Genomic DNA, 19,233 nt, shown 5'->3' with positions numbered 1-19,233 from the left:
AGACCAAGGGTGACTATAAACGTGATTCTTGTCCATTGTAGGAACTCCTAAAGAGATATAAGACCAGTTTGGGGCCTGATGAGCTCCAGCTTGACTAGACTAGGAATAAAAGTAGAGGAAGCTAGGAACCAGCTCTGGTAACCCAGGGTGAGATTAAGAAAAAGCAGAAAATTGCTGGCATGTGTCAAAGTCAGGGACAAGAGAGAGATGATACAAGATCAAGATCCACAAAAAGAACAGATTGACCTACAAGCTTTTTCTATTTTTTAAAAAATATTTTTCCTTTAAAAACATTCATGATCATTATGATACACTGGAAATTACAACAAAGGTTCGTTCTAATGATGAGTTTGGGGACACTTCTAGGGCTAGAAGCTAGAAGAAAATTGTGATATACCATTGTACCGGGCCTTCAGCCTCCCTTGGAGTAGTTTTGGGATTAAGGGCTAATGTTTAATTAAAAGCCATCCAGATGTTAACTGAGGCCTCCTATGTTATGAGACCTAGATAGTATTGTCCTGAATGTTCATTGCTTACTGTGGGAAGTCCAAAGCCCTCTCTGAGATTGCTGGAAATCTCTGGGAAGGAGGAGGCAGGTGTTGGGTGTTACATTCTCATGGTCACCCTTATGTGTGAAAAGCAAAAGCAAACCCTGGATTACTTTACAAATAATTGTTATTTCCCCCTCTTCATACTTCTTTTTCCTTCTTTTCTGCTTCCTCCTCCTTCCCCTTGTTACTGTGATGGCCTCTGGCTCTGAGTTCCTGTTTCCATTGGACACTGGTCAGTTAACAGATTGTCTATTTCTTACCCAGGATGTCACATTCTGCACCATGTGAATCCATTTGTGAATCCCATTCCCTTTCTCAGCTGATACATACTCATTAACACCACCACTTCCCGTTCCCCCTCAATACACACAGATGTGTTTATCTGTTAATGTGAGATATTTTTGCTTTGATCAGAATTTAGTGCAAATTTAGGGTGACCAATGGGGTATGAATATTTACAGCTCAACAATGAACTCCTACCACTTGGAAACTAGGCAATTCTTAAAAGTCTTTTTCCCAGGAATTGTTCTGTTGGCTTCCCACCCATATATGGGCTCAGCAACACACTAGCTAGCTTGTTTCTCTTGGGTCCTATTTCCTCAGCACTCTCTCCTTCCTGGATTGCAGCCCCCAATGCAAATTCTTATGCTTTATGCAGAGCACACAGTTCTGGCTGGTGTCTACTTCCAGGCTAAGGACCAGACCCACTTTTGCATATCCAAACCCATCCAAATATTCAGCAGAACAAAAAGGCTTTTATTTAGCATGCTCTATTCTCCTTCTAAGAACATTGTGGTTGTAAATTTCATTTTCTACTTCTCTGCCTTGAGCAAGTAGAGTGAAGGAGATTTAGCAGGAAGCTGCTGGGAAGAAGACACACTAGTAGAGAAGTGGACCATCCTAAGGAAGAGATTAACATTGGAGAACAAGTATCTGCACTAACATGGCAGTTTCAGTCTGAAACCCAAAACTTAGACGAATTCAGTTTGTAGGGAATAATGCATGCTAAGAATTCTACCCAAAACAAATCAAAGGAGAGTATAGACAAGACCCCCAAAATGGGGCTAACAGGTAAGGTGATCAACAAGTTCCAGTGCAATTACAGTCTTCCCTTGGTATCCATGGGGTATTGGCTCCAGGACCCCCTGTGGATACTGAAATCCGGGGATGCTCAAGTCCCTTACATAAAACGGTATAATAGTTGGCCCTCGGTATCCGCAGATATAGAAGGCTGATTTTACTAGGAGACCCGATAAAGCTCGCCCATATTCCTAGCTCCTGTGGTGTGGGACCTGAAGAAAGGGTATGGAAGAAACCTCAAACTTGAAAAATCCATGTGAAAAGGACTTAAGCAAACATCCTAGCTGCTTTATATGGATCTGAAGACTCTCTGACATCCATGATGTAATTAATATTTTTTCCATTTTGGGGGGAAACAAATATCATTAAATAAAACTTGTTGCTGTCTACCACTCTTAAATAAGTCACAGTAATCACTATGCAATTCCCCTTCCTATAAGATAAATTGTACCTATTACAACAAGGGTAAAGAAAATGTATTGATAGTATAATTTCACTGAAAATCTATGATAACGATAGTATAGAGCTCATGTAGGGAGACAAACAGACCACTGGAACAGAATAGAGGGCTCAGACATATAAACTTGATATTTGATAAAGATAGCACCGAAAAACAACGGGGAAAGGACAGTTGGCTTCTTAGGTAGCATGAAAAAATTGGATCATTATACAAAGAAGAATTGAGCTTGATCCTGCATTTTTACTACATGCTAAGGAAATTCAAAATGGATTTTACAACCTACTAAGGTAATAAAATATGTGAGGACTATCTTTATGAACCAGGGGGAAAACTTTTTAAGCAACACCCAAAAATACAGACATGAGATAAAGAAACAATTCTTGTGACTGCATAAAATTTAAGGATTTCCATTCAATGAAGTACAAACTTGGGAGACAGATAACTAAGAGAAGATATTAGCAATGACTAAATTCTACAGGGCATTAAAACTAGAATGTACAACAAGGACCTACTGTATAGCACAGGGAAATATACTCAATATTTTATAATAACCTATAAGGGAAAAGAATCTGAAAAAGAATATATATATGTGGCTGAATCACTTTGCTGTACACCTGAAACTAATACAACATTGTAAATCAACTATACTTCAATTAAAAAAAAAACCTAGAATATACAAAGAGTTCCTGCAAATCAGTGGGAATAAAATTGGAAACTGAATATAAACATAGATAAAAGATATGATTAGGCAATTTGAAGCAAAGGAAGCCCAAAGGGCTAACAAATAATGAAAATATACTCAGCCTCACTAGTAAGCAGATAAATAAAAATTAAGCAAAAATGATACACCATTTTACACCCATCAAATTGGCAAAAATTTAAAAGGATGATACATATCAGTTTGGCAAGGATACGGGGAAGTACTGTAAACTGGTACAGGTATTCTGGAAAGCGTTCTGGCAGAATTCAGTGAAAATAAGTTAGTGCATGCCTCAGACTCAATTATCTCGGGGAATATACGTACCAGAGAAATTCTTGCATGAATCTGAAGGAGAGTTATACAAGGATATTCATTGTGGTGTTTATCGTGGTGGTGAGCCAGAGGTATGCTAGGGGACAGGTACATAAAATGTAGTGAATGTGAAATGCTATGTAGGTAGAAGCAAGATGTATATACAGCAATATGGGTAGATCATAAATCTTAGGGCTGAGGAGGCAAGAAATAAGAAACAGAACAGAATACATAGCATATATCATTTATGTAAATTAAAACCACAGAGGTATGCAATATAAAACTATATATTTTACAAGAACATATGCATATTTTACAACTTGTATCAAGCACACTAGAGTGAGGAGAGGAAAATGGGATTTGGATTGAGGTTAAAAGAAACTAAAATAGGGCTTCCCTGGTGGCGCAGTGATTGAGAGTCCGCCTGCCGATGCAGGGGACATGGGTTCGTGCCCCGGTCCGGGAAGATCCCACATGCCGCGGAGCGGCTGGGCTCGTGAGCCATGGTCACTGAGCCTGCGCATCCGGAGCCTGTGCTCTGCAACGGGAGAGGCCACAACAGTGAGAGGCCTGCGTATCGCAAAAAAAAAAAAAGAAAGAAAAAAGAAACTAAAATAAACCAGTAATAAGCATAACATAGGTGGTCTTAATATTAAGCAATGAATTGAGAGGTAGGATTAACTAAATTTTCCATAACTGAGGTCTAATATAAAAGGTAAAAGATAAATAAATGATGAAAACATATGCTTATGGAGCATTAACCACCTTGAAAATATTATAATAAAAGTAACAGATAATTACAATAAACATGGTAAAAATACATTTAGGAACAACTGCATTACTGGATATTTAAAGATGACATGAACTACAGGATTTTGGAAGGGGGAAAAGAAAACAAAACAAATACCATAAATATGTTATTGTTTCCAAGTCACTTTATAACTTAACATCATTCTAGTCAAAACACCAATAGGATGTTGCTTAGCACTAGATAAAGCTGATGGAAAGTTCACTAAATATAAAGAGTACTAAACAGGTGAAGCTATCAAAGAATAGCTTCAAAAAGAAGAGCAAAGAGGAGACAGTAGCTTTCAAGATGGTAAATCATATTATGATGAAACAGTAATTAATACAATGGCACAAAATAGACCCATGTAACTGAATAGAAACTTCAGAAATAGAGCATTATTACATAACATAATTAAATATAGAATTAAAAATACACTATGAGAGGCTTCCCTGGTGGCGCAGTGATTAGGAATCCGCCTGCCAATGCAGGGGACACGGGTTCGAGCCCTGGTCCAGGAAGATCACACAGGCCGCGGAGCAACTAAGCCTGTGCGCCACAACTACTGAGCCTGCACTCTAGAGCCCGCAAGCCACAACTACTGAGCCCGCATTCCACAACTACTGAAGCCTGAGCGCCTAGAGCCCGTGCTCCGCAACAAGAGAAGCCACTGCAACGAGAAGCCCGCACGCTGCAACAAAGAGTAGCCCCCGCTCGCCGCAACTAGAGAAAGCCTGCGTGCAGCAACCAAAAATAAATAAATTAATAAATTAATTAAAAACAAATACACTGCGAAACAAAGGTAGAGGAAAGGATGATTTCTTAAAACAACTAGATGATAATCTAGAGAAAATTAACTTAGAACTATAACTTATATATGTACCAAAATAAGTCTGAAGAATATTTTCTTTTTTTAAATCAACTCTTCTAAGCATTTTACATGTAGTATTCCATTTACTCTTTATGATAACCGTGTAAATAGGTATAATTATTATAATAATTTTATACATGAAAAACTAAGGCAAAGAAAACAAATTTTTTTTTTTTTGGCCACACCGTGTGGCTTGCGGGATCTTAGTTCCCCAGCCAGGAATCGAACCCTGGTCCCGGCAGTGAAAGCTCCGAGTCCTAACGGCTGGACCATCAGGGAATTCCCCAAAGAAAATTTAAAAAACCTATTCACCATCAAACCATTTGTATGTGCAGAGTCAGGATTTGAACCCAAGCAATATAATACCAGAAATACGTTTTGTTTTTCAGAAATCTGCTTTTATCCAGTGCATTATGAAGAGCCTACTGTTTGCCAGGCACTGTGCTCAGTGCTATATATACATTATCTCAAGTAATCCTTGTGGTGGATTGTTTGCGAAGAGAGCAGCCAAAATTCCTCCCATGGCTGTAGGCACTTACCATTCCTCCTATCAAGAGGTGGAGCCTATTTCCCCTGCCTTGAACTTGCACTGGCTTTATGACCTGCTTTGACTAACAGAATGTAGCAAAAGTAATATTGTATGAGTTCCAGACGTCAAGTCTCAAAAGGTCCCGCAGCTTCTGTTTTTATTCACTTGGAGCCCTGAGCTGCCATGTAAGAAGTCTAGCCACCCTGCAGGAGAAACTAGATGGAGAGGCCCAACCGGCCCCCAGGTGTTCTGCCATCCCAGCGGTGAATGATTTTGGATCATCCAGCCCCAGCTGAGCCCAGGCAAGATGAACAGAAAAACTACTCAGCTGAGCTCAACCCAGAATGCAGAATCGTGAGCAAATAAATTGTTGTTTTGAGCCGCTAAGTTTTGGTGCAATTTGTCACACAGCCATAGATGACAAAAATTTTCCTTTTAATTCTATGAGGTAGGAATCATTATTGTTCCAAGTCTGCAAAGAAGGAGCCAAGGTTCAGGCTGGCTAAGTAACGTGTCCAACTTGGGACCAGTCAATAACTTGAGCTGGAATTTGAAACCAGGTGTGTCTGATTGCAGAGTGCCAGGCCTCAAACTCGGGTCATTCTGTCTCTGAAAAGAGAACTCACACCCCTGAGTCATTCTGTTTCCCACACAGAATTTATTATTCTGTAGAGACGCATTCCATGCTGCTTCTTGGGGGTCAGATCCCTAAATGAATCTTCAGGAATATAGAGAAATCTGTGGATTAATAATGGTCAACAGAATCTGAAAGAGGAGGAATGCACACATTGAGGGAGGAGTATTTCAATCTTAGGTATAAGTTATCCCACTTCTGCATTTTCAACATAGACAGGTCATCACCTGGAAAGGACAACTCAGGCATCTCCAGTGCAGAAATATGTCCCCCATGGAATGCTGGGTGAGGCTTTGGTTTCCTGTCTGTGAGTATCACTAGCCAGCCTAATACAAACGTCACAAAAGTGTCTTTATCCCTTTTGTTGGTTGGAATTAAAGTCATTCTCTTCCAGACATTTTCTTCCTTCTGTGCCCAACCTGTGAAGAAATCAATTTCTGCTTTCAATCCAGGCACTAATAGTGACTGTATAAATTGGCCGTACCTTGCAGGAGAATTTACTGGAGACCTAAGTAAGATGTTTGGGAACTCCAAGACCTTCATTCTGATCCAATCTTGAATACAAGCCTTGCGATGGTATCCAGAGTGTTTCTTAGAACCTTTTCCAAAGGAAAAAAATATGTCTACTCTCAAGGTCCTAGTAATGGAATTTAGTTCCAAAGACTGATTTTGGCAACTGAAGAAGTTTGTATGCCTTTGTTATGACAGTTAAAAGATCCAGGGCTTCCCTGGTGGCGCAGTGGTTGACAGTCCGCCTGCAGATGCAGGGGATGCGGGTTCGTCCCCTGGTCCGGGAAGATCCCGCATGCCGCGGAGCGGCTGGGCCCGTGAGCCATGGCTGCTGAGCCTGCGTGTCCGGAGCCTGTCCCCGCAACGGGAGAGGCCACAACAGTGAGAGGCCCGCATACTGCAAAAAAAAAAAAAAAAGATCCAACTCTATCATCTCTCATGAGATCCAAAATCAATGTTCCTTAAATCCTGTTGCTTTGTTTGATTATTCTAGTAAATTGTTTTAGGCCCTCTTGGACTTTAAATCTATATCTTTTTGGCTAGGCACTATGTGAGTTGTATTTGTCTGTGCTTTCCACAGGACAGACACCACAGAAACATTTTTTTGGGGTTTTGTTTGTTTGTTTGTTTGTTTGCGGTACGCGGGCCTCTCACTGCTGTGGCCTCTCCCGTTGCGGAGCACAGGCTCCGGACGCGCACGCTCAGCGGCCATGGCTCACGGGCCCAGCCACTCCACGGCACGTGGGATCTTCCCAGACCGGGGCACGAACCTGCGTCCCCTGCATCGGCAGGCGGACTCTCAACCACTGCGCCACCAGGGAAGTCCTTTTTTGTTTTTTTAAATTAATTAATTAACTTTTTTTTGGCAGTGTTGGGTCTTCGTTTCTATGCAACGGCTTTCTCTAGTTGCGGCGAGGGGGGCTACTCTTCACCGCGGTGCGCGGGCCTCTCACTGTCGCGGCCTCTCTTGTTGCGGAGCGTAGGCTCCAGACGTGCAGGCTCAGTAGTTGTGGCTCACGGGCCCAGTTGCTCTGCGGCATGTGGGATCTTCCCAGACCAGGGCTCGAATCCATTTCCCCTGCATTGGCAGGCAGATTCTCAACCACTGCGCCACCAGGGAAGCCCAGAAACATTTTTTCAAAGGAGAAATGACAGCATCAAAAGCACATCACAGGGCTTCCCTGGTGGCGCAGTGGTTGAGGGTCCGCCTGCCGATGCGGGGGACGCGGGTTCGTGCCCCGGTCCGGGAGGATCCCGCGTGCCGCGGAGCGGCTGGGCCAGTGAGCCGTGGCCGCTGGGCCTGTGTGTCCGGAGTCTGTGCTCCGCGGCGGGAGGGGCCACAGCAGCAAGAGGAAAAAAAAAAAAGCACATCACAGTTCTGTTAGCTCATGGCCTCAGCTTCCCATTGTGCACGTACCTTTGCTTCCAGAAGAATTAGCTGCTTATAATTTAAGAATATAGAAAAATAATAAATTTAACCAAGCAGTTATCAGGTATCACTGAAATTGCAGGTTTGAAAATTCTCTCTCTCTCTCCTTCTTTTGGGGAGAAAGATTAAAATGAAAATATTGTGGTTAAAAACTAGAACAAAATTGAAAGAACTGGTAGAGTAAGATCAATGGAGCTAAAATATCACATGCATGGGGATTACAGCAAGGTACTTCCCAAATTAAAGTTAATGAGAAATGAAATTAGGTAGATTCAAAATGTAATGGATGAGTTCAGCCACCTGTACAAACGATATAACAAAGAAATTGTCTTTAACATTAACTAAAGAATTTGGAAAATATCCAAAATCTAATCAAGGAGGCTTGCATTTCAGGGAGGCATGTCAAATGTTGTGACCAAGAAAATATCAGCTAGGGGTCAGAAATTCAAATGCCCAAAGGGACCATGCAGGTAATATAAATATATAAATCTAGATGAACTTTGAAAAAAACAGCAACCTATGGATTGGGATATTTGCAAATCATAGATCTTACAAGAGGCTAATATCTAGAATATATATATATATATAAATATATATATATATATATATTTTTTTTTTTGCGGTACACGGGCCTCTCACTGTTGTGGCCTCTCCCGCTGTGGAGCACGGGCTCCAGACGCGCAGGCTCAGCGGTCATGGCTCACGGACCCAGCCGCTCTGCGGCATGTGGGATCTTCCTGGACCGGGGCACGAACCCATGTCCCCTGCATCGGCAGGCAGACTCTCAACCACTGCGCCAACAGGGAAGCCCCCTAGAATATATTTTTTTTAATTTCTGGGAATTCCCTGGCGGTCCAGTGGTTAGGACTCCTTGCTCTCACCGCCAGGGACCCAGGTTCAATCCCACAAGTCACGCACCATGGCCAAATAAAAAGTTAAAGAAGAATGCTCATGTTGGCCAAATAAAATATGTCAGCTGGCCACGGGCTATAAATTATAATCATAGTGCTCAGCACTAAGAGTACAACTCCTGTGAGGGCAGGGATTTCTCCTCAGTGACTAGAATGGTGCTGGGGACATAGTAGACAGTCAATTAGTGTCTGTGGAATTAATGAATGAAGGAAGGAAAACACATGTTTTAGTAGTACTTGTGCAGGCATTGTGCTGGGCCCTTAACACTATGCTGTATAATTGTGCTTTATCTTTTTCTAGAGAAAGATTTAACTTATACAGAATGGTTTTCATTGCCTGTATAAAAGATGAGTTTAGAGAGACTGTGTTTGTTTTCTATTGCTGCTGTAGCAAATTACCATAAACATAGTGGCTTAAAACAACACATATTTATTCTTAAAGTTTTGGAAGTCAGAAATCCCAAATGGGTCTCGCCGGGCTAAAGTCAAGATGTTTAGCAGGGCTGCATTCCCTCTGGAGGCTCCATGGGAGAAACTATTTCCTTGTCTTTTCCAGTTTCTATAAGCTACCTGCAGTCCTTGGCTTGTGGCTCCTTCCTTTTTTTAAAAAAAAAATTTATTTATTTATTAATTTTATTTGGCTGCATCCGTCTTAGTTGCAGCACGTGGGATCTTTGTTGCAGTATGCAGGATCTTTTGTTGCGGCACACAGGCTTCTCTCTAGTGTGGGCTCTTCTCTCTAGAGTGCTTGGGCTCAGTAGTTGCGACGTGTGGACTTAGTTGCCCCGCAGCATGTGGGATCTTAGCTCCCCCACCAGGGATCAAACCCGGGTTCCTTGCATTAGAAGGTGGATTCTTAACCACTGGACCACCAGGGAAGTCCCTCCTTCCTTTATTTTCAAAACCAGCAATGATGGATCCCAGTCTTTCTCACCTTGCATCACTCTGACTGTGACACTTCTACCTGCCTCTTCCACAGTTGAGGGCACTGTGACTACATTGGCCCACCCAGATAATCCAGAATAATCTCTCTCTCTCTCTCTTTTTTTTAGGGTCAGCTTATTAGCAAACTTAATTCCATCTGTTATCTTTAATTTCATTTTTACATAGAACCCAACATATTTATAGGTTCCAGGGGTTAGGATATAGACATCTTTGGGGAGGGCATTTATTCTGCCTTCCCAGGGACTAAAGTTGGTACCATGTCTCCATATCTGAGCAGCAAAGAGGGCACACTAGCCACTGATAGTGTTCCCATAGTGCAGACAGGTGGACCTATCTTTCATACACAGGTGTGTCTGTCTTTCATACATATGTGTATCTTTCTTTCATAGATAGGCATATCTGTCTTTTTACAGCTTGACCACAGTAGATATTAAAATCATATAATTTCCCTTGCTCTAATACACATTCAACCAGTTAACTTATGATTTTACCCACGTACATATTTTTTCAAGATAGAGAATATTCTGACCAGGCAATATTAATACCTTCTCCATTTGGCAGGTACACCTCTGAGATGCTGGTTTTCGCCTTTTCTACGTTTCCTGGACAATTAGAAGCTGATTCTCTGGGTATACAAAAAAAGGTGGACTTTTTGAACTTGAGGACCCACTCTAGATTGTGGTGAACCCAGAAAAGTTCTGCCATTACATGTAGCTGTTCTCCAGTCACTACCTGTCTGTCTCACCGGGCATTTCTTATAAACAAAGCAAGGACCATCTGTCATCATTAATGGAAGTTTAAATGAGTTCTGACTTTTATACAAAGATGACATTACAGACAAAGAAGGAGAACTCTGACTCTCATGATATTAAAGCAAGAGCAAAGACTTTTAAGGCCAAGAAGGCAAGTGGAAAGGCAGCCACAGCCTCCAGAAGGCCCAGTAGTTACTTGTCTTCCTGGAGTATAACACGCTGCAACTCCAAAGGAAGCTTGAGGGCCAAGGAACACACTAGGTCACAAAGAAGATGGAGAACAACACTGGTTTTTCCTGTGGCTTCCAAGGCCAGCAAGCCTTAGATCAAGCACTCTTTGAACAATCCTCATGACACTGATGTGGATGAAATTGATACCTTGATTAGGCCTGATGGAGCATACGTTCAAACAGGCCTTGACTCTGGTGATTTAATGCTGCCAACAAAATTGGGATCGTCTAAACATTTCTAAACATTTTTATTATTCAAAATAACATTGGGGGTGCACATTATGGGTAGGAACAGTTATTTCTGACAAAAAACTGTTTAATATGTGCAAACTCTTTAATATGTGCAACTCAGAATATTTTGAGATATCAGTTTCATATTTCTCCCCACATTTTCCACTTGCTCTTCCCTCATTCAAGCAAATAGCTGGTTCTTTGCTTCTTTAACGGTGCAGAAAACACAAGCCTGTCAGACACCTGGTCTGTATCTGCGAAATCTCAATCCCACAAGGGAACTGAGAGTTTTCCAGAAGTAGAAAGGAACAGGTGTGTGGGACAAAGGGCTTGGATGAAGCCGTTGAGAGGTGAGAAGGTCCTTCATCCAGACTGCAGAGAGATTCCCAGGCTGCAGGGCAGAGAGGGAAGTCTCTGGGGTTTTTTGAGCAGCTGAGAGCCCCATGGTGCTCCTAGACAGCGTCCTCCAGAGGATGCAGCAAGATTTCCAAGAGAAAAGACCACATGGGACACATAAGGCAGGGACTGCAAGCTCAAATAACTGCAGGGCCAGGCAGGTTCCACTAATCAGTGAAGGGGCTTTCAAGGATGAAGCCACTACTTAGATCCAGCCTAGTGTTGTCAGGTGAGAATGTGGAACTCAAGTAACCATATCTCCCAATTAAAAAAATTAATAAATCTGGATGTTGTAAAACAAATCTCGTGTTTGTTACATGTTGCAGTTAATTCACGTCTAAATCTTTAGCCACTATGTGGGCCAGAATAAAATCATCTACAGAGTCCCATGTGTCAAGTGTGACAGGACCACACAGAGCCACCGGACTGGTATGGGCTATTTGCACAGGAACTAGGGCCAGCTCCACCGTGGCCTGTGTACAGAGATAACCAACGACCAGAGGACCCTACTCTACCCCTGCTGCTTTGACTCTATTAGAGCTTTCTTGGTTGGCATATATCTAGGTGAAATGCAAAGAGTGACTGAGGTTCATTTCTCATCAGCCCAGCAGGATAGATCTTGAAGAAATAATTAAATTCATTCATAAAAAGTAATGGATTGTGACATATCTTTCAGGCGTGAGTTTATGGGCTGAGATTCATGCCTGTTACACAATTAAAGACATCTCAACCCCTGTAATTAGGCCCATGTCCTACCTTATAACCTTTTCTCCACTTCAGTCCATCCTCATGCTAACTGAACTCACTCACGCCATGTTCTTCGATGACAAAGCCAGAAGGGCCATTCCCTTTATGTGCCCTCTCATTCGCCCCAGGGCTTTGCTTACTCTGTTCCTTCTCCTGGAATGCCCTTCCCCACCCTCATTTCTGCCTACCAAACACTATCATCTTCTGAAGAAGGCCAGAATTCTATTCAGAATCCATCTTTACCTTTTACCGGTCTGTTCTCAGCAAGTTGCCTTGCCTGTACTGTGACTCTTCAGGAAGTGGCCTTGTGTTACACTTAGTCATAAATGTTTCCGTTTGCTTTATGAATGAGCCTTGTCTTATGATCTTTGCTTCTGCCATGGTCTCAATAGGCCTGAAAAGTGATGGCTGACTGGACTTGAATGAAGAAATGTGTGGCTTAGGAGATGCAGCCATGTGACTTTTCTTAGAGTTTGGAAACCAGTGAGTTATACTGTTTCTGTGGTGGACACTGTCATGTACCACCTAGAGCCCTTTCGGAAATGAAGGATTTGTTCCCCCAGCTGCTAGGAGTGTTGGGAGGAGTCAGGCCTCAGTTGTCAGCCCTCTTTGGTGATTGCCTGGCTTCAACGAAACTGTCTCGCTTAAGATCACCTGTCCTTTCAGGGCTGGCCTGCAGCCAGTGACTAATAAATGTGCGGCATAAAGGCTGACTCTCTCTCCCCAACTCTGGACAACTTTGAAGGGCCATCATTCTGCAGGATAACTTTGTGGGGCTAGCTGATGTCTTTGCTGGGCCTGCATCTCAGAGAGATTTCCTAATCCTGCTTTCCACCTTCCTTTCCTCAGGTGTTGATCCTGAGAGCATTCCCTAATAAGGAAATTACATGCTAACTTCTGTCACAGAGTCAATTTCTGGGAAACCCAACCTGAAAAAGGTTTCATGTCCACTAGCTACTATTTTCTTGTAAATTTACTGCTGTTCGTACAGACAACAGAAATGTCAAATCCACATTAATTATGTTTATTTTGTGATAGAAATTCAGTGAAAGAGAAAGGGAGGAAAGATGAAGGCGTAGGGTAGGAAAATAGGTAGTAATTACTGAATTGTAAAAGCACGTAAATTAGTGTCGTGAATTTAAAATTGAGTTTATTACTATTTCAGTTCCATGAAATAACTTGGTGTGTCAGTGATCATTTCAATAAAATTAACATTGTGCCCAGGAAAATTTACAGAGCATTCTAGCTTTTGTGCTGCTTGCTTTATGTCTGTCTCCTCAATTTTCTTCAATCAACAGCTCTTTGCCATGAAAGTTTGTGTTTTGGTTTGTTACCAGGAGCATCCAGGCCAAACATCTTCTGTGGGGAAAAAGAAGTGAATTCCCTTTCAGTAGCTTCATCTCTAAATGTGTTCGACAAAGATAAGGAAGAAGACTCATCTATGTCAAGCAAGTGGGCAGCAAAGACGCTGGCAAGATCCTTTCACCTTGTTTTGCTCTTAACGGTGAGCAGTAAGTAAGAGCAGAGATAACATGAAGGTGGCCCCGTAGGCTAAGGGTGAGCAGGGAAGTGCTGAAGGCCAGAAAGGAGAGGCCACAGAGCTGCAAGAGGTGGAGGGCACAGAAAAGGTCAGGGTGCCAACCGCAAAACTGTAAGTTCTTCATTATTATTATTATTTTTTGCAGTATGCGGGCCTGTCACTGTTGTGGCCTCTCCCGTTGCGGAGCACAGGCTCCAGACGCGCAGGCTCAGTGGCCCTGGCTCACGGGCCCAGCCGCTCCACAGCATGTGGGATCTTCCCGGACTGGGGCACGAACCCGTGTCCCCTGCATCGGCAGGTGGACCCTCAACAACTGCACCACCAGGGAAGCCATAGTTCTTCATTATTAACACTTAAGGGTACAGGGTCTGGATCAGACTGCTTGGATTCAAAATCCTCTAGCTGTGTGACCTTGAACAAGCTCACTTAACTCTTCTGAACTTCCGTTTCCTGAAACTTAAAATAAGGATAAGGATAATCCTTACTCTATAGATTTGTCAAGATGAATAAATGAGTTATTACCTATAAAGCACCTGGAGCAATGCCTGGCCAGGAAATTGCTTAATGAATGTTAAGCCTGGCCCTTCTAGATGGGAGTTGGAGGCCGACATACCCAGGCCTCCAGGAATGACCAAAGTGCATTGGAAACAGCATCAGCAAGAGCAGGGGAAGACGGCCTACCTTTTATTATATTATTTAATTCAGCAAACATTAATTAGCACCCAATAAATGGGGTGACCTGTGGGGACACAAAAATAATTCAGACAGAGACCCAATGCCCCCAAAGCCTATTGGCAGGTAAGGAGCATATGGTCACCTGGCTTCTGGTGAGCAGAGACCCATCCTTTGAGATTCACAATAGAGTGAGGGTTGAGGTGACACCCCACTGGCCAGCAGTCATTCTATGCAGAAAGCCTTCCTTCCATGAGGCCACCAGTGTAGGGCAAAGAACACAGGTGTTGGAGTAAGACAGGCCTGACTTTGAATCCCTGGTCTGCTTTGGGCATTGCTGAGCATTGCTGAGCCTCAAGTAGCTTCATCTGTAAAATGGGGATCACATTTACCTTATAGGATGGCTGTAATAATTGAGATGATGCAGATTAAATGCCTGCACAGATACCCAGTGAGCATTAATTCACTGAATAAACATTTATTCCGTACCTATTCTTTCAGGCGCTGTGCTCGATGGTGGTGATATCAACCAAAACAAAACATAACAAAACAAAAAGAAAAAAGACCTGGTTCCTGGTGTATTTGGGAAGAAAAAAGAAATATTCAGAAAGAGAGAATATGCCCAGAAGGATTTGCTGATAATATGTTAGAGTGCTTACTGTTCCCAAGAGCTATGGCAAGTTGAATGCTTTACACAGGTTAACTGGTTTGCTTCTCGTATGATTATCGGTTATGAATTGGACGCTGTTATCCCCTATTATCCCCATTTTACAGGCAAGAGGCTAGAGAAGAAGCAAGAGAGGTAGGTGGTCCTCAAATCGCAGTGAACCTCAGAGCACAGGTCATACAAAGGGTTTGAGGCCTGTGCCGGACCCTGTGTTTGCCCCTCTCAGTCCTCTCTCCACCCGGTCCTGCCTGGCTCAAGGCCCAGGAGGCAGAACTGTGAGGCCTGAACCATGGGCTCTGTGCCTGTCTTCCACTGGGCTTCAGCCACTGGTTATCCCCAAAGAGGACACAGGGATGAGCTGAAGTCAGGGCACTGATTCCCCTGGCTCTCTCCCCGTGAGCTGGACTTAGCTGGCTGTGCTCCTCACCAAAGGCCACTTCTTTTCTAAGGGAGACCAACTTCACATGACTCTTCCCCTCTCCGTTCCAGCTAATGCTCCCTCCCCTCAAATCTCTACACTTAAAAAAAAAAAAAATCTCTACACTTGAGGGACCTGCATCCAGGCTGCCACCAGCAGTGATCACGGAACTATCCTTTGTGCGTTTCCCCACAACCACAACTTTGTAAACAGTACTGTTGATGAAAAAATTAATCAGTCTAAGAAATGGAAAATTGTATTTAAGCCGAACTGAGGATTATAACCCGGAACAGCCTCTCAGAAACCTCCAAGAATTGTTCCTCCTGTTAGAAGTCAAAGCACAGTTGTATAAGTTTTTGAGACAGAGGGCTGTACCTGAAACGACATATTATTGACAGTTTACACAATCCAGGTCTACAGTACAAAGCGGGTAGTGGATCATGGGTCATCGTGGCCTCTTAGAAGATTAAGAAGGAAGGTTATCTCTTAAGGAGTTGTGACCCTTGATGAGATTAAGAAGGAATGTTATCTCCTAGGGAGTTCTGGTTAATGCAGATGCACCCTAAAGGGGAGGGAGGAGGCCCAAACAGGCAAAGAAAAATTTTATGTTTAAATTTTTCTCATCTTGCCATAAAATATGAATTCTATTACACCAGTCCCTTTTAAAATTAACCCATATGTTTTCCATCTCCACTGCCACTTCCCAAGTCCAGGCTGCCCCTTTAGACCACAATAGTATTCTAGTTTGTTTTACTGTATCTACCCTTTTTTGAGGGGTGGGGGGAGGATTGAGGGAAGGACATAAAAGTGAAATGATACCTTCACTCTTTACTCTGCTCTTGATACTCTGCAATCTAGTCTCCAGATAACATCCGAGTGATTTTTAAAAATATATAAATCAGATAATATCACCACTACCCTACCCCCATGATGCTTAAAAACCCTCACTTGTGTCCTCTGGCTCTAAATCCAAAGGTTAAAATCCTTAACATGGTACAAGAAACTGCTTTTCCAATTTCATCCATTTTCATTTCATTACATTTACCGTATTCCACCCATGCTGGCCTTCTCTCCATCTCTCTCAATCACAGGCTCCTTCCTTACTCAAGGCTCCAGAGCTTGGTATTTCCTTTGATGGGGACATTCTTCCTTCCTCTCTTTGCCTAATTAACTCCTTTTCCTCTTTCAGATCTCAGATCACCTTAGTTCCTCAGGGAAGCCATCCCTGACTGCCCAGTTAGGATTCTTCACTCTTTCAGTTCCAAGTGACAAGAAAGAAAGAAAGAAAAAGAAAGAAAAAGAAAGAAAGGAGAAAAAAGAAAGAAAGAAAGGAGAAAGAGAGAAGAAAGAAAGAAAGAAGGAAAGATAGAAAAAGAAAGAAAGGAAGGAAGGAGGAAAGAAAGGAGGAAAGGGAAAGGAAGATGTTAATCACTCAATGAAACTGGCTTAAGGGCTTCCCTGGTGGCACAGTGGTTAAGAATCCGTCTGCCAGTGCAGGGGACGTGTGTTCGAGCCCTGGTCCAGGAAGATCCCACATGCCACGGAGCAACAAAGCCCGTGCGCCACAACTACTGAGCCTCTGCTCTACAGCCTGCGAGCCACAACTTCTGAAGCCTGCGCGCCTACAGCCCATGCTCTGCAATGAGAAGCCGGAGCAACACAAGGAAGAGTAGCCCCCGCTCGCCACAACTAGAGAAAGCCTGTGCACAGCAACGAAGACCCAACGCAGCCAAAAAAAAAAAAGTCGGGGTGTTTACATGACCTTTGCTTCTAAAAGAAAAAAAAAATGATACTGGCTTAAGCAGGAAGAGGGGAATGAGCTGGCTCACACCACTAGAATGTTTATTGGTTTATTGGTAGTTGATACGAGGCTGGGTCCATGTGTTTAATATCTTTGGAATGTCAGTTTCTTGGCTCTGCTCTCCTCTGTTAGCTTCATCCTCAGGTTGTGGCCTCATGTCTCAGGTTGCTCTCCTCATGTTGTGGCCACCGGCATCCCCAAGTGTCTTGTTTTAGCCCTGCTGGTCAATTGAAGAAGTACATCTCATTCTCAATGGCTCCAGGAAAAGTCCCAGAGCTCTCATTGATCTGGCCTGAGGCACATGAAGCATTCTTGAACCAATCACTGTGGTCATGGCGGTGCAGTACAGGCATACCTCAAAGATATTGTGGGTTCAGTTCCACACCTCCACAATAAAGTGAATATTGCAATAAAGGAAGTCATGAATTTTTTGGTTTCTTACTGCATATAAAAATTATGTTTATACCATACTGTAGTCTATTAAGTGTACAATAGCATTATGTCTAAAAAACTGTACATACCTTAATTTAAAAATACTTTATTGCTGAAAAATGCTAACAATTGCTTGACAATGCCGGGTTGCCACAAGCCTTCAATTTGTAAAAAATGCAATGTCTGGAAGTGCCGCAAAGTGACACGTTATAAAATGAGATATGCCTGTGCTTTTGTTAGTCAGTACTGGGTTATGTGACCTTCAGTGAAGTCAGTGGTGGGGTCAGCCTCGCCTGAACTACACAGTCAGAGGATAGGGAAGGGGTAGTCCTCCAGAGGAAAACTGAAGGGCAGTTTCTAGGAGAAGAGGGAATGTTGGCCGGGTGAAGAGAGGTGTCTACTCTGTTAGGTTAGATTCTTATTACACACTCTTATGGCGCCATGGATTTTTCCCCCATAGTACTATTCACAAATGTAATTTTACATTTATTTGTGTGACAATTTGATTAATATGTATTCTTCCACTAGGCTGTAAGCTTCATTTGCACACGCATGTTTTTGTTGTTTTACCTTATTATTAAATCCCCAGTGTGTGCCTGCCTCCAGTGGGAGCACAATAAATATCTTTTGAATAAATAATGAACTGTGTTTTGGATATGTGTCTGGGGGTATTAGGTCATGGTGATTTTGGAATTAGATGAATCAGAATTTCAATGTTGACTCTGCCACTAATTTGCTTTTAGACTAATTAATAAATTGACCTAAGATTTACTTTCCACATCTGTGAAATCATAATAATACATGGTTCATTGGACTGTTTGGAGGATTCAATCAGACCATGAATGCAAAAGCTTAGTATACTGTAAGAATTGATTATTCTTTTACTCCATCTGTTGCCAGGAAAACTGGCTATCCATATACCCATGGCAGAATGGCTGTACAGTTTACTCCCCCATCCAGACACTCCTTTAACTGTAACCATGGCATATATCCCAGTATTTTCCACTCCGTAAGGCTCCACCCTTTCATCTATTACTGGAGAAAACTCAAGCTGCATAAGGTTCATGGACCACCCTCCAAGTGACTGCAAGAGAGAGAGAGAGAGAGGGACAAGGCTAGTCCAATGAGCAACAGGCAGCAGGTGGGGGCCTGGTGTGGCTTTTGTCTCTTCCAGTCACTCATTGCTTTGTACATACTCAGCAATCAAACCAATTAACACAATGGCCTTTTATCTCCGGTTTCCACTTGTATTTGCATCCCGACCCTTGTTTATAGCTTCATCTAACAGAGGGGGTCCATCCCACACTGAAAGTATCTGATCTGCTCTAATAATACCAGCCTGGATGCTAAGTACCACAGACACCTGGTGCAATAGTCAGTGAACCGGAAGAACTGTCAGACTGAGTGACGCTAAAGGAAAGTGTACCACGCCAAGGAGGCTCCTGGCTACCTGCCAGCATTCTGCCCTGGGGTGATGGAGTTAGTCTTACTCCTCCCTCACTCTAAGTGTATGGAGGTCAGTAACTAGCAAAGCACACACTACCTTGGATAGGAAGGGAACAAACTCCCTGGAAAGGGCTGGTGTGGGTGTTGGGAAGTGGGCAGAACAAGACACAGGAGGGCTGGCA

This window comes from Phocoena phocoena, chromosome 3 (genome assembly GCF_963924675.1).
Source record: "Phocoena phocoena chromosome 3, mPhoPho1.1, whole genome shotgun sequence".
NCBI lineage: Eukaryota > Metazoa > Chordata > Mammalia > Artiodactyla > Phocoenidae > Phocoena > Phocoena phocoena.
This window is presented reverse-complemented; position numbering follows the sequence as displayed.